The 22,939-nt window shown below is 46.7% G+C and overlaps 1 long non-coding RNA gene across 2 annotated transcripts; it reads right to left on the minus strand.

The window, feature by feature from the left end:
* Nucleotides 1-9,322: 9,322 nt before the first annotated feature.
* Nucleotides 9,323-16,036, minus strand: LOC116760896. 2 transcript variants are annotated; one of them, XR_004351882.1, is made up of 4 exons: nucleotides 15,978-16,036; nucleotides 14,272-14,394; nucleotides 13,629-13,778; nucleotides 9,323-12,599 (listed from the first exon to the last, which is right to left on the minus strand). It is a non-coding gene; the product is annotated as an uncharacterized LOC116760896 (long non-coding RNA). The 2 variants fall into 2 exon arrangements; XR_004351881.1 differs by lacking the exon at nucleotides 15,978-16,036 and having other exon boundaries at nucleotides 14,272-15,102.
* Between the last annotated feature and the right edge of the window lie 6,903 nt (nucleotides 16,037-22,939).

The following is a 22,939-nucleotide window of genomic DNA, read 5'->3' on the forward strand; positions in this document are numbered from 1 at the left end:
ATTCGTCACACACATTAAGTATTCGTTCAACAAATATTTGTGGAGCACAGCAGGTAAAAAGATCTGTTTATATCTTTGACGTGCAAAAAGGGTAACTTCTTTTTTTCTACAACTCAACTGAATTTTTATTTGGAATCCTCATTGTGGCTGGGTGGCAGCTACTTAATCTCAGTCTCTTTGAGGTTTCTCCCCCAATCCAAATGTGCCTGGGGTTTTGACTAATTAATTCCAAGAAGCTTACATGTGCCAAGTTGTAGTGTGTATAGGCAGGGAGGTGGCAATCTGGTCATTGCTGTCATCTGTCCCCAGTAGTATCCTCAGGGATGCTGCACCCCACCTGGTCTTCAGTTATTGCCCCCATCAGGCCCCTATGGAAATTCTGAGGCTGCCCAAAGCTCCTTCTGCCTGACGCCACTTCTTTCCAGGGACCCGCCCCAGCCCCGTTCGGCTCTGCCTGGGACATGAAGCACAGGTTTCCTCTGTTCAGACCCCACAGGCCTGTTTGAGCTTTTCTCTGCTTCTGGCAGGGATTAGCAGAGCTTGTGCCTGGCTGCCCTGTACGGTTATATGGGGTGTGCACTGCACATGGGTGCCTGGCTGGGGTGCGGGAGGGGCTCATAAGGCTAGATCCAGTCTGTGATCCAGTTGCCAAGCTGTGCACCTGGAAAGGGTGCCTTTTCCTCATTCACACAAGGGCGCTCTCTGAGCTAGCAGTGGCCCCCAGCAGAGACAGAACCACTTTCTCTGGGAACCGCCACCAACTGCAATCTTATTTCCTTTTCAACTCCTTTCCTTCTGATGGTTCAGAAAATGATTTTCCAGCCTGGGCAGCAGGGATGCCTCATGATTTCCTCCAAATCTTTTGTCCTTCTGTGTGTTCTTTCTGGTCCTCTCAGGTCTGAGCTTTTGAATCTGCAAATCCAGGCGAGGGATACGTTTTTCTTGCTTTCAGCTGTTACATCCTTTCTTGAGGCTTGGGCACAGAAATACCTTGCTGTCTTAAAAGGAAAGAGCAAAGGAGGAAAGGAAATCCCAGAGGAATATATAGGCTAATATTTTTTAAATGTGATCCTGCAATGGCATATATTCTGCATTGATCTAACAAATATTTCTTGAGCAAATATTATGTGCCAGGTCCCAGGCTGGGACTAGGGGTCCCATCTTCAAATGAGGTAAACATGATCTCCTCCTTTGTGGAGCTTCTGTGGCGTGAGAGTGAGAAGGAAAGAATCTGGAATCCGCGCTTCCACCACAGGGGACGCAGGTTTGGTCCCTGGACGGGGGAACTGGGATCCCACATGCCCCACAGCATGGCCAAAAAAAAAAAGAATCTGTGCTAGGTCTTGAAGGTAGCAGGGAAATGTATTCATTAGACAAATACCTACTGAGGGCTGCAACATACCAGGCCCTGGGCTCACTCTGGGGTGCCCTGGTGAAGCCCACAGGCCTGCCTCCATCTTTGGGGAGCTCATGGGCTTAGGGCTCCGGGAGTACGGAGATGAGAAGGCTGAACACTGAGGAATCTGAGGAGATGGGGGTGTGGTCCGGTCACAGGGACTAGTCTCTGAGATGGCTTATTAGTCAGAATTCTCCAGAGAAACACAGCCAATAAGATTTTTTTTTAAGTGCATTCTTTTTTTAAAAAATAATTAATTTATTTATTTATTATTTATATTTTGGCTGCGTTGGGTCTTCGTTGCTGCACACGGGTTTTCTCTAGTTGCGGCGAGCAGGGGTTACTCTTCGTTGTGGTGCTCGGGCTTCTCATTGCAGTGGCTTCTCTTGTTGTGGAGCACGGGCTCTAGGCGTGCAGGTTTCAGTAGTTGTGGCACATGGGTTCAGTAGTTGTGGCTTGCGGGCTCATTAGGATCAGGAGGCATCAGTGGAGCCTGGTTCTGAATATCTGGTTCCTGAGGTTGAGGTCTATGTATCTGTGTGTGTGTGTCGTCTCTGTGGGGATGCCGAGAGTGTGTGCAGCTGTATGTGTGAGTCTGAGGGTGTGAACATCTGTCTAACTCCTCCATTGTGAGGTCTGATCTCGACCTTTAGTCCCTTTTACCTGCTGCTCTGAGATCCACGGGACTCACACCCCCAGGACAGCCAAGGTGACCTCTTTAGACCCTAAAAGCCAGCTCTAATGTCTCTGCCTGGGACTGTGGCTTTTGGGGTGGAGCCAGGCTGAGAAGTTGGAGAGGACATAAAAGAAATCAGTGCTTGGGTAAGAGCTGGGAAATTCTAAGTGATAAACTGTGAAGATCTGTGTACATGATGACTCATCCGAGCTCAACTTAGCACACTTTAACTGAACAGAGCTGGAGGTATCAGGTGACAATATATGTATCTGTATAGCTGATTCACTTTGTTATAAAGCAGAAACTGACACACCATTGTAATGCAATTATAGTCCAATAAAGATGTTAAAAAAAATGAGACAGCAACATCGTTTTTTAAAATTTTTATCGAAATATAGTTGATTTACAATGGTGTGTTAGTTTCAGATGTACAGCAAAGTGATTCAGTTATATCTGTCATCTATCTATATATTGTGTGTGTGTATACATATATATTCTTTTTCAGATTCTTTTCCATTATAGGTTATTACAAGATACTGAGTGTAGTTCCCTGTGCTATACAGTAGGTCCTTGTTTATCTGTTTTATTTATAGTAGTGTGTATATGTTAATCCCAAATTCCTAATTTATCACGCCCCCTTCTCCCAACACATTCTTTTTTAATAACTATTTCTTTTTCTTTTGTATGGAGGTAACACTGTGATTTAGTCATTCCCTTACTGATGAATATTTAAGTCGTTTCTCTCTCGCGACATCTTTTTTGACCCACCTCCTAGAGTAATGAAAATTAAAACAAAAATAAACAAATGGGTCCCACTTAAACTTAAAAGCTTTTGCACAGCAAAGGAAGCCATAAACAAGACAAAAAATAAAAAAAAAAAGTGAGAGGCCAGGCTTCATAAAGCTTACCAGACATCACACAAACATTTGTCATTTCATCCATAATTTAAATTATGTCTTACATTTTATTTTTCTTTGTGTGCACTCCCTCTTTCTCTCTCCCCACCCCCAAACACACTTCATTTTTCGTCCCCTAGCAAGTGAAAGGTACAACTTTTAGAAACAGAGCCACAAAAACTTCACCTCTGTTGACCTGCATCAATTCTGTTGCTTTGGTCCAACCACATAGGTATATATATATATGTACATGTATATATATGTATATATATATGTATATATACATTCCCCACGGATATAAAAACTCTTTCTGCGCTGGCATTTTCCACAGAAATAGAAACAAAATACTGAACCTCTGTCATCACATTTAGAACAGGATCTTTGCTGGAAATACTTCCACTGATCAAAAGATATTGTTTTCTCAAGGAAGATGAATATCTTGTCAGAGGTACAGAATGCTTCACATTCTGGCTGGTGACCTTTCCCTCCATCGTGGTGAATGTAGACTTCAACCACCTCATCCAAAGTTTTCCCGTGAATTATCCGATACACTCAAAGGGCAGGATGGCCCCCACTCACCACAGGGAAGAGGTGAGTTCGTGGGCCTAGTGAATTATGAAACCGGGCTCTTTGAAGCCCCAGGTTTTGAGCACTGGGGACTCAGGGTCTTCTGACAGATGTGGGAGGGGGTGTTTATGGCAGGTGTGGGGCCGAATGGGCATCCCTGCCTCAGCTAGAGCGGTGGTACTTTCAGCCAAGGTGTATATTTAGATTCTGACGATATTTCATTAGAAATAAGCCAAATAAGGCTATTCTGCTGGAAAAGGTTTGTCCCAACCAGTAACCTAAATCAGTGGCTCTCAGTGGGGAACATATTGTCCCCTATAGGGGCATTTTGGGTATTTGTGGGAGTGTTTTTTTTTTTTTCTTTGTAGTACGCGGGCCTCTCACTGTTGTGGTCTCTCCCGTTGCGGAGCACAGGCTCCGGACGCGCAGGCTCAGCGGCCATGGCTCACGGGCCCAGCCGCTCCGTGGCATGTGGGATCCTCCCGGACCGCGGCACGAACCCGTGTCCCCTGCATCGGCAGGCGGACTCTAAACCGCTGCGCCACCAGGGAAGCCCTGTGGGAGTGTTTTTGGCAATAAAGAGGATACTGACATTTAGTGGGGGGAGGGAAGGAGGGATGCTGGGTGTCCTAGAATGTGCAGGAAAAAACGCACAAGGAAGATTTATTCCACGTTCTTGACCCGAACTCTAGAACTTATAAATTTTACTTATACATACATTATCTTTGAACTGTTTAAAAATACATTAAATATTCCAAGAGTACAACTATGCTGTAAATTGAAAAAAAAGTTTTTTTTAATTGGGAACTTTCCAAGTCTTGTTCACCATTTCAGTAAATGGCACCCCTCACAGCAGTGCCACCATGGGATTCTGTGGCTGTGACCATCACTATGGATGTAAGTACTCTGAGTGCCCCTCCTTTCAGGAAGAAGGTAGGATGTTTCAAATTAGGTACACATAAGTCTTGTGTAGCCAATGAAATGTGAGGGGATATGCGTCATTTCCGGTGGAGGTTTTAAGAGCCAATGAGTGTTCTCCACATCTCTCGCAGTCACAGCGGCCCTGAACGTACAGGTCTGGACGGAGTCTCTGTGGTCCAGCTGGGTATCAGGGAAGAGCAGAGGCCCTGCCAACCATACTGAACGTGAAGTGTGAGTGAGAAGTCACCTTGAGGATTTGGGAGATGCCTGAAGTGTCTGCCATTGCAGCATAGCCCAGCCTGTCCTGACTATGCAGTCAGCCACCCAACATACCTGCGCTGGTAAGTATTGCAAAGGTGGCAGTTCTATGAATAGGTGCAAACATCAAACTTCTCCATGTGTCCTCTGGTGCCATTATGCCCAAGCATTTAAATATTGAAAACATTTTATTTTATCATAAAAAACTTTCTTTTTATCTTTATACATATTATAGTTAGGATATGATATTGAATTTTTTAAATTATGGATGTATCAATAGTAAGTTGTATTATGGATGAGCTTCATTTTAGGGTAGCAAAGGGGATGTTGGCAAATGTTTGTTATAAAGAGGGGGTATCACCTGGTGGTATTGATAATCACTGGTCCTCTGTCCTCTGATAATCACTGGGCCTCTGCTATGGGGCCAGCTGTTCGGGTATTCAGAACAGGAGCATAGGAGGCTCGGGCAGTAAGTGGAGGGGAGAATATTCATCAAAGTCACGTCACAGTTAGATAATAGTTAAACTTCAGAAAGTGCATGGATCGGTTCTAAACTAGACGCTCATCAACATGACCGCGCATTTACACAGGTAAAGGTCACACCACCAAAGAGAAACCTATATCTGAGCACAAATGAATGTACCACTAACTGGGTGCAACCCTAATAAACTTGGAGACTCATGTGGCTCAGTCTCGGAGCAATGTCATGTTTACATTAGCCCGTTCAGGGAATTCCCAGGTGGTCCAGTTGTTAGGACTCTGTGCTCTCACTGCTGAGGGCTTGGGTTCAATCCCGGGTTGGTGAGCTAAGATCCCACAAGCCTCCAGGTGAGGCCAAATAAATAAAAATAAAATCAGACCGTTCAACAACAAAAAGTAATAAGGAAGTAAAAGTAAAAAGGGGGCTTCCCTGGTGGCGCAGCGGTTGAGAGTCCGCCTGCCGATGCAGGGGACGCGGGTTCGTGCCCCGGTCCTGGAAGATCCCCCATGCCGCGGAGCGGCTGGGCCCGTGAGCCATGGCCGCTGAGCCTGCGCGTCCGGAGCCTGTGCTCCGCAACGGGAGAGGCCACAGCAGTGAGAGGCCCGCGTACCGCAAAAAAAAAAAAGTAAAAAGGAATAAGACAAACTCTCCAGTTTCATTTGCAATCTGGTGGGAGTGGAGGCGGGGAGGAGGGAAAGAGAGAAAGGGGCACGGAGGTGTCTACAGGGTACAGTGAGAAGCAGAGAGGAGAGACAAAATCAATATTGCCTAGAGGGGATCAGGCATGTTGGGTCTTGAAGGATGGGCAGAAGTTTATCATCCTTATGGTAGGGAATCAGGCAAGAGGGAAGAACAGGTGTAATGGTGTAGAGCTGGGATGGACCAGGTCCCAGGTCCCAGCTCCATCCCATTTCCGATGGAGCTGGAGCCCATCGTGTGAAGGAGAAATGAGTGGTGGTTTTAGATAATTCTGGGGGTGGGGGCTCATCTGTGCCAGGCTAAGATGCCTGGGTGTCAAGAAGAGGTTTAAGTGCTAGATGGTGGAGTGTGCAGGCGATGGGGAAGGGGTTGTCTAAGTTCCCGGCCTGCCCTATAGATCTTAGATTAGCCAGCCCCCAGAATCGTGTGAGCCAATTCCTTAAAATAAATCTCTCTCTCTATACTTCCTGTTGGTTCTGTTTCTCTGGCGGACCCTTACTAGTACAACCACCATCCCTATTTGACAGATGGGGAAACTGAGACAACTTGCCTAGGATCACCGACTGAGATGTAGTAGAGTTGGGATTGCACCCAGGGTATTCACTCTTTTTTTTTTTTCCCACCATAATGTTGATTTTTGATGGCTTTTTAAAATTTTATTTTATTGACGTATAGTTGATTTACAATGTTGTGTTAATTTCTACTGTAGGTATAACAGAGTGTTCACTCTTAACCGTTCCCTGCCTCGGGGGATCTCCAGATTTATTTAAGCAGCATGACATGCCTCATCCCCTTAGGGGTAAATAGAACCCCAACTCCCACATTTTTCAAAGTAAAACCAGCTTGAGCCTCCACTTTCAAATTAGCAGGAAGTCCAACTTCTCATTCAGGGCCTCCTTTCTTCTCCCTGAATTGACCAAGAGTCTAGAGCACAGGCTCAGTAGTTGTGGCGCATGGGCTTAGTTGCTCCGTGGCATGTGGGATCTTTCCAGACCAGGGCTCGAACCCGTGTCTCCTGCATTGGCAGGCAGACTCCCAACCACTGTGCCACCCAATAGGATTTTTATATATAAAATATCTCTTCAAGTGTCGCCTTTCTTGCATATCTATTATGTCCTTCTGGAATCCCCATGAGATGGTTTTTACATGGGCTCAAACTGTCCTCTGTGACTCTTTCCTATTTTCCGCCTCGTGGCTATTTATCATTCAGAATTTTCCTTATTTTCTTGCTTGCACAGTTCTACATTTCTTCCAGTTTTTCAAGTTTTTTTTTTATCCAGAATCATTGAGGTATTAGGATTGCATTTCACACTATCTAGTCTTCCATAATTCCAGAAGTGGACATCTTTACCACAATTTATGACTTTGGTTTTTTTCCCTTGTTTTGTTTCCTTTGGCTTTTTGTCTCTCCCCTATTGGACAGAGAGGGTAGGGGTCCCTCCAAGGGGAGCCAGTCCTTGCAAATGTGGTGGGAAGAGGCCCAGAGGCTCTGATCTGTCCCACTGTGGCAGCCTCTGGTGCTGCCCCTGTCACTAGCCACATGGTTGTGATCTTGATACACCTTCTGGACAGGCCAACACTCCCTCTTCCAGTGACCTGCGTCCTGGAGTCCCGCCTGCCCTCCATGCTGTGGGCACCTTGAGGCAGAGCCGATGACATTCTGTGATATTCTGCAGGTGAGACTCAATGATCTGCCAGTTGAAGACAAGTGACCAAATCCCCACTAAGTGTCTGCAGGCTGGGCTGGCAAGGTTCCTAAGTTGTGGGTGATGTTCCAAAGGCTACGGGTTGGCCAGATCTGGGTCACTTGTATCTCACCTCTCACCTTACGTGGCAGTGTCTACGAAAAGCCATTGAGGAACTCTCTGGAGGAAAGGTGACCTACTCCAGGGCGCCTGAGGTCACTGCTACTCAATGGCAACTCTTGGATTCTTTTACGTGGCAGCTTCTCTTAGAAAAAAAAAAATCCACCTAATCATGTATGCAATACATTAATTCACCAAATATCTATGAAACACTTACTGTTCTGACTTCTGTTGCTGTATAATAAACCACCCTAAAATATAATGGTTTAAAATACAACCGTTCAGTATTTCATTATTGTCTCTCATGGCCCTTGGGCTTGACAGGGCTCAGCAAGGGGGCTCCAGCTCGGGGTCACTTATGCAGCGTGAGGTCTTCTTCTCTACAATTCACCTTCCTTTCAAGGTCACAAGATGGCTGCCACAGCTCCAGGCATCACACCCTCATTCAACATCCAAAGGCAGGAAAAGGCAAGTCTCTGCTTCATGTCCCCTTTTGAAAACAAAGAAGAACTTCCTAGAAGCCCCTCTCCCTCCACTCTGACCAATTCCCTCTCAGCCTCCCTTTCCCAGGAAACAACCACATGTCCATGCTTAAGCCAGTCACAGGCAAGACCACCATGACGGGCTGAGAGCAACTGTAACTCGCCTCTGGGGCCGTCTGGAGTCATCTTCCCTGAGCATCATTGCGGGGGGGTGTGGAACCCCCAAACCAATGTGAGACTCTTAAGGAAAGGGAGGCAGCTGGTGGGATGGAGTTGAGGAGAGGGCTGTTGGGTAGGGAACCCACAGTGCTGGCCGTGAGGGCTGGGATGTCGGCACACTCAGCGAGGGCGCACTGTTCCACGCTCCAACGGCAGGAACCCAGGCTCTGCTTTACTTCTTCTCCCTGAATTTTATCTCTTTCCTTAGTGAAGGAGTCCCAGGCTGCATGCAGTAGCTCACTGAGGAATGGGGAGAAGGGAGCCTGGGTGAGGAACACATGATCCCTTCTTGCCCTTTGTTCAGAGAGTGTCCACAGGCAGCATGGAAAAAGTGTGTATGTGGCTGGGTCACCTCTGCCCTGGTCCACTGAGCACCGAGGGCCAGGGAGGGGATGAAGCAGGGGAGGCGATGTGACAGCCACCGGGGATACTGGGATATGGGTCCACAGACACAAGGAGTCGGAAGGCGGGTGGAAAGCCCTCCCCACCACATTCAGCAGCCCAGGTCCCTTCCCATCACAGTCGGCTGTGTGGCCTTAGAAAAATGTTTGCCCCTCTCTGATCCTCAGCTTCCCACATGCCAGATGGGGTTAGTTATATAGAGCTGACAGTGGGGAGTGAATATCAAAGCATGACCCAACTCTGAAGAGTTAGGAGGTTGGTGGGACCCATCACTCCAACCCATTCTCAAGATGCCTCACACCACAGGGTCTGAACAGCAGAGTTCAGGGAGCCCTTGGGGGTCACTTAGCTCAGATGTGGTTTTACAGGTGAGACCACTGAGGCCCAGAGAAGAGAAAGCTTGGCCGACCCTGTACCTGGCCCCTCCTCCTCTCTGTATCTCCTCCCTCCCGCGCTGTTTCCCCACTGCTTTCCCCCTCCTCGCGCCCAGCCCCCGCCCCGCCCTGCCCCATCCCCGGGTCTTTCCTCTCTTTCTTTAAATACTTTTCTACTTTTGTCTCCTTGTGTTTGACTTATACCTCTCTTTCCATTTCTGTCTTTGTCTCTGCCTGTCCGTTTCTATCTCCATCTCTCTGTTCTCTCTCCCCATCTCTGTGTCTCTGCATCTCTGTCACTCATCTCCACTCCCAGCTTTTCTACCCATCTCCAATCTCATAACTTTTCTGTGGCTTTCTAAACGGCTTAAAATAAAAATAACAATGTGTCCAAGCATGGCGGTGCATGAGGTCAGGTTGTAATAACTGGGGTGCAGTGTTCTGGGGGACCAGAGAGAGGGGGATGCCCCACCTTGGGTTTTATAGATGGGACCAGACTGGGCCCAAAGAGGCTGCTGAGTGAGCTGGCCCAGCCTCAGACACAGGAGGGGTCGTGCTTCATGACCTTGGGGCTCCGTCTGGCATCTCTCAGGTTCTGATTCCAAGAAGAGTGTGTGACTGCCCTCAGTCCAAGTAAAAATAGCCCAGAGAGCCATGGCTGTTCTCCCAGACGTCTGGCTGCCCAGATCCCCGGAGACCTGGCACCTCCGCCATGCAGGGCAAGAGCCTGCAGCCCAGAGTCAGCAAGTGACCTGCCCAAGGTCACAGAGCAGGTGGGCAGCAGAGCTGGAGCTGGAACTCCGACCTCCGACTCCCAGCTGTCACCTTCCACAGCATCGTGGAGCTCCCTAGGGACCCCCAGGCTGGGCCAGGCCCCCTTTTTGGGTCGTGCAACCCCAGCCCCAATCTTCACCCCAGCTCCTACCTCTCTGGACCGTAGCAGCCCTATTTTCTAGACAGTTTCTTACGCTTCCCAGTGAGTTCCTTGAGGCTGGGGGGAGGGGAGGGGCACTGGGTCCGGCCCACATAATGCGTCCGCCAGGAATAGCAACAAAACAGCTTGCATTTATCAAGCACTCAGCGTGAGCTGGGCACTTGCTAAGCGCTGTGGGCGTATTCACTCATTTAACCTTCGCTACGGCCCTATGAGGCAGGGGCCATTATTATCATGTCCATTTTATAGATGAGAGAGGGAGGCTCAGAGACGTTAAATGATTTGCTCAAAGTCACAGAGCACTGTTTGCTGCAGCTGGTATTCCAACCCAGGCTGTCTGGCTCTAAATGAACCAGTGGGTGAAACTGAAAAACAGTTTGGTACTCTGGGGTAATAAACAGCTGCTGCTATCATTTAACTCTTTTTTTTTTTTTTTTTTTTTTTTTTTGTGGTACGCGGGCATCTCACTGTTGTGGCCTCTCCCGTTGCGGAGCACAGGCTCCGGACGCGCAGGCTCAGCGGCCATGGCTCACGGGCCCAGCCGCTCCGCGGCATGTGGGATCTTCCCAGACCGGGGAACGAACCCGCGTCCCCTGCATCAGCAGGCGGACTCTCAACCACTGTGCCACCAGGGAAGCCCTATCATTTAACTCTTAAGCCACCAAGGATCAAGAGTCCCCCTCCTCACACTGGCAGGCTGGGCCCACAAGCAAACCCTCAGAATGCCATTTCCAGGGGACTGGGATACACATTCATGCTCCAAGCCTGCCCCTTCCCAGCCAAGTGACCTTGGGGAAGCCCCTTTCCTTCTCTGAACCTTAGTTTCCCCATCCATGAACGGGTAAACTTACTAAGTTGGTGATTCCCAAGGGGGCTGGTAGGATGGGTCAGATTGGGGGTCCAAAGCTGAGAGCAGCCTGAAAGAGCATATTCTAAAATTTGTTTTTTGGGGGGTCAAGATACAGAAATAACTTAAAAAACACAGAGAGCGTTGCAAGAGGATCTGAAGTTCTTACATGCACCCCAAGGGGGGTTTCCAGTAAAAGGTGAGCAGAGCCCCCCTAACTAGAAGGGCGTGAGGGAAGAAGAGCCTGGCCCAGAGGGCGTGCGGGCCGAGGCCATCCTGGCACAGCCGCCGTGGGTCTGGTGGTAGTTACTTCCTGGGAGCTCCAGCCAGAGAGGGACGGGTTGGGGGGCGGAGGAGGGGGCAGAATGACAGCCAGCTCTGGAGCTCATGCTGAGTCATCCTACTGGGCCGGGTCTGGGAGCAAGGGGGCAGAGAGCTATTTCCAGAGCGGGAGGAGGAGTCACGGGTTGGGGGGGGGGATGTGGCTGGACCAATCATCGGGAAGAGCGGGGCTGGGGGGAAGGCTGGCAGACTGCCACCCCAGGGGGAATTCGGCCACCCTACTCCCTTCCTGCCTCCACGGCCTATCCTGCAATTTCCTTTCCTCCCTGGCGTCCTGCTGTGTGGTGGTGGGACCCAGTGCCTCCCCTAGGCTCTCTGCCCCTCCAGCCCTGGCTTCCACACCCACAAACACCCCTAGCCTTTCCGCCTTCCTCCTGCCCCCAAACCCCTAACCTCAGGCCCCTGAAGCTGTCAGGCAACTCTGGGCTTGAGGCCTAAGAGGGTGGCCTGGGGTCTCTGGAGCCAGACAGACATGGTCCAAATCCGCCCACCATTCCCGAGCTGGGTGACCTTGGGCAAGTTCCTTGATCGCTCTGAGCCACGATTCCCTCACCTATAAAATGGAGAGAACACAGTCTTCCTGCAAGAGGTGATTATGAGGCTTCAAAAAGAGGTGCCTGCGAAAGACACAATTCTTGTGACTCCATCTCTAGAAATGTCCAGAAGAGGCAAATCCATAGAGACAGTAGATTAGTGGTTGCCTGGGATGGGCAGTGAGGGCGGGGAATGCGAAGTGACTGCCCCGAGATACAGGATTTCATTTGGGGGTGATGAAAATGTTCTGAAAGCGATTGTGGTGATGGTTTCTCTGTGATACACTAAAACCGTTCCGCTGTGCACTTTGATGGTGTGAAGTACATGGAATGTGAGCTCTAGCTCCCAAAAGCTGGTTTAAAAAAAAAAAAAAAGGAGATTCCCGTTGGGTGGGTGATCAACGTGGGTGGCCAAGGCTTACAGCTGACCCTGGTGGCCGCTTTGCTACCTGCCCCGCGACCTGGGCGAGGACTGCAGCTTCTTGGCCAGAGCACGAGTCATTTTCCAGAAGGTGATTGCTGAGGTTGAGATACTCTCACCCTGAAGTTCAGATGAGATGACCTTGGAGAGAAGGGAGGGCATCCTCTATCCCCAGGAGGAGGCCATCAGAGCCTGGGTGACGTGGGGCAAAGACCTGGGACCCAGCAGCCAGCAGTTCTGCCTCTCACCGGCTGTGTGGCCTCGGGCATTTCTTAACCTCTCTGGCTACAGTCTCCTCTTCTGAAGCAATGAAGGTGATGGTATTCCCAGCGCTTACCTCACAGGGCTGTGTTAGGATAAATGCAGAGCATAATGAGTGAACAGGGCTTTGTGCAGCCCCAATGCTTAGAAAATAACAGCTATTTCTGACTTTGGTGTGAGGCAGGAGCCGGAAGGGGGCTGAGTAGGGCCAGAAAACTCCCACCTGGTGTGAATCGTCCTCCACCTTTGCTGGAGCATCAGGCTTTGCCAGGCCCACGCCCCAACTCCCCCTCCTCTTCCTTTCTCAGCAGTCCTGTGCACTGCATGATATCACAGTCCCGGGACAAAAGAATCTCTCTCTGGGTTCTCATTTGTTCATTTTGTCCAACGAGGGACCAAAAGGAGTCTGAGGTTGCCATTTCCGGTGGCCTTCGCCTGCTCCCTGGCCCCGCACACCCCTGAGCCTTTGGCTCCAGGATTTGCCCTGCCTTGTCCGAGGGCCTGCGTCCTCCTTTTCACCCAGTCCCCTTTCTCTAGTCCCTCAGAGGCAGGAGCCCACCTTTCTGACTCCCTGTGCCTGGGGTGGTGTGAGGTGGGTTCAGCTGACCATCTACCTTGACTGAGGCCCCAGCCCAGATTCACCTGGAGCTGGATGAGTGACCTTGGGCAAATCCTGGCTCTGGGCCTCAGTTTTCCCCACTGTAAAACAAGCCAAATAATCCCTGTGTCCCGGGGGAAGAGAGTGGTGAGCCCTATGATCTAGGGAGGCAGGGAAGGGCCTTGAATAGCACTGAGTTCAACCCCAAATCCAACGCTTGAGGACCCCTACCATGCCCAGGCTGTGCTTGCATACCTCTGGAGTGACGGGGAGCTCACTACCCCTCCCCAACCCATTCTATCTATTTGCTTGACAACAACGACTGCATCTAACAGGTGCCACACATAGTGGCAGGCTCAGAGGGCTCAGAAATAAATAGGAGCAAGCTGACGCCGAGACAAGGACATTGTTCAGGTTTGAACCCTGACTGTTTCTACCTCTCACTAGATCTGCGTGGCCCCTGAGAGAGTCTTAACCTCGGTTCCTTCATCTGTAAATGGCTGTCACAACGCCTACCTGGTAAGGTCATTGATGAGACTATAAGGGGTAAGCTGAAGGTCCTGGTGCCCCGTGCCAGGTCCATTCATTCCTGGGGAGCAGGTGCTGTCATTATCTCAGTTTCTTCAGATGGGTTTTTTGGAGGCACAGAGAGGTTAAGCGACTTGCCTGCGATCACATAGTGAGTGTAAAGGGTAGAACTTGATCTGGACCCAGGCTGCCTGCCCCCAGGCCCCTTGTACCTCACCCCTCTCACAAGGGTCCAGCTCTGTGCAGCCCGGTTCCCTTCTTATGAAATGTGGGCATGAGCGCTCTGTGCTCCCCAGAAGCCCACAGACCCTGTTAGCCCCCTTTCCTTAGAGGGCAAGAGGAGCTGGTGGTTTCCCATTGTTAACTTTAGCTCTGCCCCACCATATTGTTTAGGATCCATACAGTGGAGCCTCCAAGGTCCCCCATGTGCCCCGCCAGCACCCCGGGAGGTGTAACCTTAGCAGATTTGCTAAGGAGCACGATAACAAGTTTACCAGAACCTGAGCTCTCTGACCCCGACACCACCCACACCGTGACTCGGTTCCACTGGGAATGACTCAACAGAAACTGCCCTCCCCTCCTGTCCCATCCAGCTGGCACCCATAGGTAGGGGACAGGGCAGCACTCCCACCTGCTGTGCAAGAGGAGGAGCCAGCTCTGGGCCACGAGCTCTGCCATTTCCAGCTCTGCTGTCCGTGTCCACTCAGCTCCAGGGTCACACGGTCTGCACATGGCCTGCATGAAGGACCCCTTCCTGGGCCCCAGTGAGTTGGCAAGGGGCAGGGGGGAGGGAGTAGGATGGGTCAGGGGTCACCCAGGCAGTGTGGGGTAGCAGGGAATCCTGTGGCCCCAGCTGCCAGGGAGCAAGTCGGAGCTCTGCTGGTGTGATGTTGGGTGAGTTACTTAACCTCTCTGTACCTGGTTCTTCATCCATAAGGTTCTTGTGACCATCAATACATGTAAAGCACCTAGCACAGTGCCTGGCACAGAGAAAGGGCTTGGGGACAGGGAGTTGTTATTATCATTCATGGTCCATCTATCCTCCTATTTATACAACAAATACAGGAAGGGTGGGGAAGGGCGTTCTAGGCAGAGGGAACAGCGCATGTGTGCCATGAGATGGGCTATGTGGCGGCTCAACTCTGATGCTCGTTTGCTTCCCTCTTTGGCCCCATTTTCCCCATCTGTAAAAGGGGATAGTAAACAGTTCCTATGGGGCTTTCCTGGGAGTGAAGCTCTTAGCACAGAGTGCCTGGCACTGAGTAAGAGCTTGGGAACATGAGTGTCATGAGAAACCACAATGCCTGATGTTGATGGAGGTGTTTCTAAGTTGACTGTTTCTCCCTCATTAAATGTAATCATCTAATTTCTCCAAAGAAGACATACAGATGGCCAATAAGAACATGAAAAGATGTTCAACATCCCTAATTATTAGAGAAATGCAAATCAAAACTACAATGAGGTATCACTTCACATCCACCAGAATGGCCATCATTAAAAAGTTTACAAATAATAAATGCTAGAGAGGGTGTGGAAAAAAGGGGATCCTCCTACACTGTTGGTAGGAATGTAAATTGATGCAGCCACTATGGAGAACAGTATGAAGGGTACTTATAAAACTAAAAATAGAGTTACCATATGATCCAGCAATCCCACTCCTGGGCATATATCTGAAAAAAACTCTAATTTAAAAAGATACATGCACCCCTATGTTCACTGCAGCACTATTTACAATAGCCAAGACATGGAAACAACCTAAATGTCCATCAACAGATGAATGGATAAAGAAGATGTGGTACATATATACAATGGAATATTACTCAGCCATAAAAAAGAACGGAAGAGGCCCTGAACCAAGATGGCGGAGTAGAAGGACGTGCTCTCACTCCCTCTTGTGAGGACACCAGAATCACAACTAGCTGCTGGACAATCATCGACAGGAAGACACTGGAACTCACCAAAGAGATAACCCACATCCAAAGATAAAGGAGAAACCACAATGAGATGGTAGGAGGGGCGCAATCACAGTAAAATCAAATCCCATAACTGCTGGGTGGGTGACTCACAGACTGGAGAACACTTACACCACAGAAGTCCACCCACTGGAGTGAAGGTTCTGAGCCCCACGTCAGGCTTCCCAACCTAGGGGTCCGGCAACGGGAGGAGGAATTCCTAGAGAATCAGACTTTGAAGGCTAGTGGGATTTGATTGCAGGATTTCGACAGGACTGGGGGAAACAGAGACTCCACTCTTGGAGGGTACACACAAAGAGGTGTGTGAGCATTGGGACCCAGGGGGAAGGAGCAGTGACCCCATAGGAGACTGAACCAGACCTACCTGCTAGTGTTGGAGGGTGTCCTGCAGAGGCGGGGGGTGGCTGTGGCTCACTGTGGGGACAAGGACACTGGCAGCAGAAGTTCTGGGAAGTACTCCTTGCCTTGAGCCCTCCCAGAGTCCGCCATTAGCCCCACCAGAGAGCCCAGGCAGGCTCCAGTGTTGGGTTGCCTCGGGCCAACAACCGACAGGAAAGGAACCCAGCCCCACCCATCAGCAGTCAAGCAGATTAAAGTTTTGCTGAGCTCTGCCCACCAGAGCAACAGTCAGCTCTACCCACCACCAGTCCCTCCCATCAGGAAACTTGCACAAGCCTCTTAGATAGCCTCATCCACCAGAGGGCAGAGAGCAGAAGCAAGAACTACAATCCTGCAGCCTGTGGAACAAAAACCACATTCACAGAAAGATAGATAAGATGAAAAGACAGAGGGCTGTGTACCAGATCAAGGAACAAGATAAAACTCCAGAAAAACAACTAAATGAAGTGGAGATAGGCAACCTTCCAGAAAAAGAATTCAGAATAATGATAGTGAAGATGATCCAGGACCTCGGAAAAAGAATGGAGGCAAAGATCGAGAAGATGCAAGAAATGTTTAATAAAGACCTAGAAGAATTAAAGAACAAACAAACAGAGATGAACAATACAATAACTGAAATGAAAACTACACTAGAAGGAATCAACAGCAGAATAACTGAGGCAGAAGAACGGATAAGTGACCTGGCAGACAGAATGGTGGAATTCACTGCTGCAGAACAGAATAAAGAAAAAAGAATGAAAAGAAATGAAGACAGCCTAAGAGACCTCTGGGACGATATTAAACGCAACAACATTCACATTATAGGGGTCCCAGAAGGAGGAGAGAGTGAGAGAAAGGACCCGAGAAAATATTTGAAGAGATTATAGTCGAAAACTTCCCTAACATGGGAAAGGAAATAGCCACCCAAGTGCAGGAGGCGCAGCAAGTCCCATACAGGATAAACCCAAGGAGAAACACGCCGAGACACATAGTAATCAAATTGGCAAAAATTAAAGACAAAGAAAAATTATTGAAAGCAGCAAGGGAAAAATGACAAATAACATACAAGGGAACTCCCATAAGGTTAACAGCTGATTTCTCATCAGAAACTCCACAAGCCAGAAGGGAGTGGCATGATATACTTAAAGTGATGAAAGGGAAGAACCTACAACCAAGATTACTCTACCCAGCAAGGACCTCATTCAGATTTGATGGAGAAATCAAAAGCTTTACAGACAAGCAAAAGCTAAGAGAATTCAGCACCACCAAACCAGCTCTACAGCAAATGCTAAAGGAAGTTCTCTAAGTGGGAAACACAAGAGAAGAAAAGGACCTACAAAAACAAACCCAAAACAATTAAGAAAATGGTCATGGGAACATATATATTGATAATTACCTTAAATGGATTAAATGCTCCAACCAAAAGACAGAGGCTTGCTGAATGGATACAAAAACAAGACCCATATATATGCTGTCTACAAGAGACCCACTTCAGACCTAGGGACACATACACACTGAAAGTGAGGGGATGGAAAAAGATATTCCATGCAAATGGAAATCAAAAGAAAGCTGGAGTAGAAATACTCATATTGGATAAAATAGACTTTAAAATAAAGAATGTTACAAGAGACAAGGAAGGAACTACATAATGATCAAGGGATCAATCCAAGAAGAAGATGTAACAATTATAAATATATATGCACCCAACATAGGAGCACTTCAATACATAAGGCAATTGCTAACAGCTATAAAGAGGAAATCAACAGTAACACAATAATAGTGGGGGACTTTAACACCTCACTTACACCAATGGACAGATCATCCAAAATGAAAATAAATAAGGAAACACAAGCTTTAAATGACACAATAGACCAGATAGATTTAATTGATATTTATTCCATAGGACATTCCATCCCAAAACAGCAGATTACACTTTCTTCTCAAGTGCACACGGAACATTCTCCAGGATAGATCACACCTTGGGTCACAAATCAAGCCTCAGTAAATTTAAGAAAATTGAAATCATATCAAGCGTCTTTTCTACCACAACGCTATGAGATTAGAAATGAATTACAGGGGAAAAAACGCAAAAAACACAAACATATGGAAGCTAAACAATACGTTATTAAATAAACAAGAGAACATTGAAGAAATCAAAGAGGAAATCAAAAAATACCTAGAGACAAATGACAATGAAAACACGACGATCCAAAACCTATGGTATGCAACAAAAGCAGTTCTAAGAGGGAAGTTTATAGCTATACAAGCCTACTTCAAGAAACAAGAAAAATCTCAAATAAACAATCTAACGTTACACCTAAAGGAATTAGAGAAAGAAGAACAAACAAAACCCAAAGTTAGCAGAAGGAAAGAAATTATAAAGATCAGAGCAGAAATAAATGAAATAGAAACAAAGAAAACAATAGCAAAGATCAATAAAACTAAAACCTGGTTCTTTGAGAAGATAAGCAAAATTGATAAACCATTAGCCAGACTCATCAAGAAAAAGAGCAAGAGGACTCAAATCAATAAAATTAGAAATGAAAAAGGAGAAGTTATAACAGACACCACAGAAATACAAAGCATCCTAAGAGACTACTACAAGCAACTCTATGCCAATAAAATGGACAACCTGGAAGAATTGGACAAATTTTTAGAAAGGTATAACCTTCCAAGACTGAACCAGGAAGAAATACAAAATATGAACATACCAATCACAAGTAATGAAATTGAAACTGTGATTAAAAATCTTCCAACAAACAAAAGTCAAGGACCAGATGACTTCACAGGTGAATTCTATCAAACATTTAGAGAAGAGCTAACACCCATCTTTCTCAAGCTTTTCCAAAAAATTGCAGAGGAAGGAACACTCCCAAACTCATTCTATGAGGCCACCATCACCCTGATACCAAAACCAGACAAAGATACTACAAAAAAAGAAAATTACAGACCAATATCACTGATGACTATAGATGCAAAAATCCTCAACAAAATACTAGCAAACAGAATCCAACAACACATTAAAAGGATCATACACCATGATCAAGTCAGATTTATCCCAGGGATGCAAGGATTCTTCAGTATCCGCAAATCAATCAATGTGATACACCACATTAACAAGTTGAAGAAGAAAAACCATATGATCATCTCAATAGATGCAGAAAAAGCTTTTGACAGAATTCAACACCCATTTATGATAAAAACTCTCCAGAAAGTGGGCATAGAGGGAACCTACCTCAACATAATAAAGGCCATATACGACAAACACACAGCAAACATCATTCTCAAAGGTGAAAAACTGAAAGCATTTCCTCTAAGATCAGGAACGAGACAAGGATGTCCACTCTCACCACTATTACTCAACATAGTTTTGGAAGTCCTAGCCATGGCAATCACAGAAGAAAAAGAAATAAAAGGTATCCAAATTGGAAAAGAAGAAGTAAAACTGTCACTGTTTGCAGATGACATACTATACATAGAGAATCCTAAAGATGCCACCAGAAAACTACTAGAGCTAATCAATGAATTTGGTAAAGTTGCAAGATACCAAATTAATGCACAGAAATCTCTTGCATTCCTATACACTAATGATGAAAAATCTGAAAGAGAAATTAAGGAAACACTCCCATTTACCATTGCAACAAAAAGAATAAAATACCTAGGAGTAAACCTACCTAGGGAGACAAAAAACCTGTATGCAGAAAACCATAAGACACTGATGAAAGAAATTAAAGATGATATCAACAGATGGAGAGATATACCATGTTCTTGGATTGGAAGAATCAATATTGTGAAAATGACTGTACTACCCAAAGCAGTCTACAGATTCAATGCAATTCCTATCAAATTAGCAATGGCATTTTTTACAGAACTAGAACAAAAAATCTTAAAATTTGTATGGAGACAAAAAAGACCCCGACTAGCCAAAGCAGTCTTGAGGGAAAAAAACGGAGCTGGAGAAATCAGACTCCCTGACTTCAGACTATACTGCAAAGTTACAGTAATCAAGACAATATGGTACTGGCACAAAAACAGAAACATAGATCAGTAGAACAAGATAGAAAGCCCAGAGATAAACCCACGCACCTATGGTCAACTAATCTATGACAAAGGAGGCAAGGATATACAATGGAGAAAAGATAGTCTCTTCAATAAGTGGTGCTGGGAAAACTGGACAGCTACATGTAAAAGAATGAAATTAGAACACTCCCTAACACCATACACAAAAATAAACTCAAAATGGATTCGAGACCTAAATGTAAGACCGGACACTATAAAACTCTCAGAGGAAAACATAGGAAGAACACTCTTTGACATAAATCACAGCAAGATCTTTTTTGATCCACCTCGTAGAGTAATGGAAATAAAAACAAAAATAAACAAATGGGACCTAATGAAACTTCAAAGCTTTTGCACAGCAAAGGAAACCATAAAAAAGACGAAAAGACAACCTTCAGAGTGGGAGAAAATATTTGCAAACGAATCAACGGACAAAGGATTAATCTCCAAAATATATAAACAGCTCATGCAGCTCAATGTTAAAAAACAAACAACCCAATCCAAAAATGGGCAGAAGACGTAAATAGACATTTCTCCAAAGAAGACATACAGATTGCCAACAAACACATGAAAGGATGCTCAACATCACTAATTATTAGAGAAATGCAGATGAAAGCTACAATGAGGTATCACCTCACACCGGTCAGAACGGGCATCATCAGAAAACCTACAAACAACAAATGCTGGAGAGGGTGTGGAGAAAAGGGGACCCTCTTGCACTGTTGGTGGGAATGTATGTTGATACAGCCACTATGGAGAACAGTATGGATGTTCCTTAAAAAACTAAAAATAAGATTACCATATGATCCAGCAATCCCACTACTGGGCATATACCCAGAGAAAACCATAATTCAAAAAGACACATGCACCCCCAATGTTCATTGCATCACTATTTACAATAGCCAGGACATGGAAGCAACCTAAATGCCCATCGACAGATGAATGGATAAAGAAGTAGTGGTACATATTTACAATGGAATATTACTCGGCCATAAAAAGGAATGAAATTGGGTCATTTGTTGCGACGTGGATGTTTCTAGAGACTGTCATACAGCGTGAAGTAAGTCAGAGAGAGAAAAATAAATATCGTATATTAATGCAGACATGTGGAACCTAGAAAAATGGTACAGATGAACCAGGTTGCAGGGCAGAAATTGAGACACAGACGTAGAGAAGAAACGTATGGACACCAAGGTGGGAAAGCAGCAGGAGGGTGGTGGTGGTGGTATGATGAATTGATTGGGATTGACATGTATACACTGATGTTTGTAAAATGGATGACTAATAAGAACCTGCTGTATAAAAAAATAAATAAAATAAAATTCAAAAGAAAAAAAAGAATGGAAGATGCCATTTGCAGCAACATGGATGGACCTAGAGATTGTTTTTTTTTTTTTTATAATAGTGTTTATTTATTTTTACTTGTTGACAGTTTGCTTTATTTATTTATTTATGGCTGTGTTGGGTCTTCGTTTCTGTGCGAGGACTTTCTCTAGTTGTGGCAAGCGGGGGCCACTCTTCATCGCGGTGCGCGGGCCTCTCACTATCACGGCCTCTCTTGTTGTGGAGCGCAGGCTCCAGACGCGCAGGCTCAGTAATTGTGGCTCACGGGCCTAGTTGCTCCGCGGCATGTGGGATCTTCCCAGACCAGGGCTCGAACCCGTGTCCCCTGCATTGGCAGGCAGATTCTCAACCACTGCGCCACCAGGGAAGCCCTAGAGATTGTTTTTTAAGTTTTTTTTTTTGATGTGGTCTATTTTCAAAATCTTTATTGAATTTGTTACAATATTGCTTCTGTTTTATGTTTTGGTTTTTTGGCCACGAGGCATGTGGGATCTTAACTCCCCAACCAGGGATTTCACCTGCCGCCACCAACCCCCCCCCCCCACCTCCCCGCCGCTGCATTGGAAGGCAAAGTCTTAACCACTGGACCCACCAGGGAAGTCCCGGACCTAGAGATTATCATACCAAGTGAAGTAGGTCAGAAAGAGAAAGTCAAATGTCATATGATATCACTTACATGTGGAATCTAAAATATGATACAAATGAACTTATTTACAAAATAGAAACAGACCCGTGGACATGGAAAACAAATTTATGGTTACCAAAGGGGAAAGGCGGGGAGAGATAAATTAGGAGGTTGGGATTAGCAGATACAAACTACTATATATAGAATAGATAACAGCAAGGTCCTTCTGCACAGCACAGGGAACTATATTCAGTATCTTGTAATAAACTGTAATGGAAAGAATATGGAAAAAGAATACATGTACTGGATTCCGAATCACTTTTCTGTACATCAGAAACTAATACAACATTGTAAATTAACTATTTATTTTATTAACTGCAATAAAAAATAATGTAATCATCTAGTAAAGGAGATGGACTAATATGGCAAAGCAGGGAACACCCTGTGGCCTGGGGTAGGGAGCAAAGCTGGTGTGTGTGTGTGTGTGTGTGTGTGTGTGTGTGTGTGGTGGTGGTGGGGTGTCTCTGAAACTATGGGGGAGAGGCGCATGGGAAGGCTCCCCCCAGGAGTGGCACACAAGTCTGGAAAGATGAGGGTGGGGGGCAAAGAGCAGAGGGGAGCACATTGCAGGCAGAGGACACCACCAGGAGAGAGCCCATAGCATCTGTTAGGGAGCAGTGGTAGCTCTGTGTAGCTTCAGGCCGCTGAAACTTGGTCACTGTGGAAACAGGCCAGTGCCAGGAGCGAGGGAGGCCTTGACCCTCACATTTGAATAGGCTTTCCTGTAGGGAGCGGATCAGCTTGCAGGAGAGAGACAGGGACAGACAGATTTGTGTTCTAGAAGCTCCCTCTGGCTGCAGGGAAGAGGGACGGGAAGAGAAATCAGTAGAAATGTGGGTCCAGGCAGGAGAGAGTGAGGC

This window comes from Phocoena sinus, chromosome 10 (assembly GCF_008692025.1).
Source record: "Phocoena sinus isolate mPhoSin1 chromosome 10, mPhoSin1.pri, whole genome shotgun sequence".
Taxonomy (NCBI): domain Eukaryota; kingdom Metazoa; phylum Chordata; class Mammalia; order Artiodactyla; family Phocoenidae; genus Phocoena; species Phocoena sinus.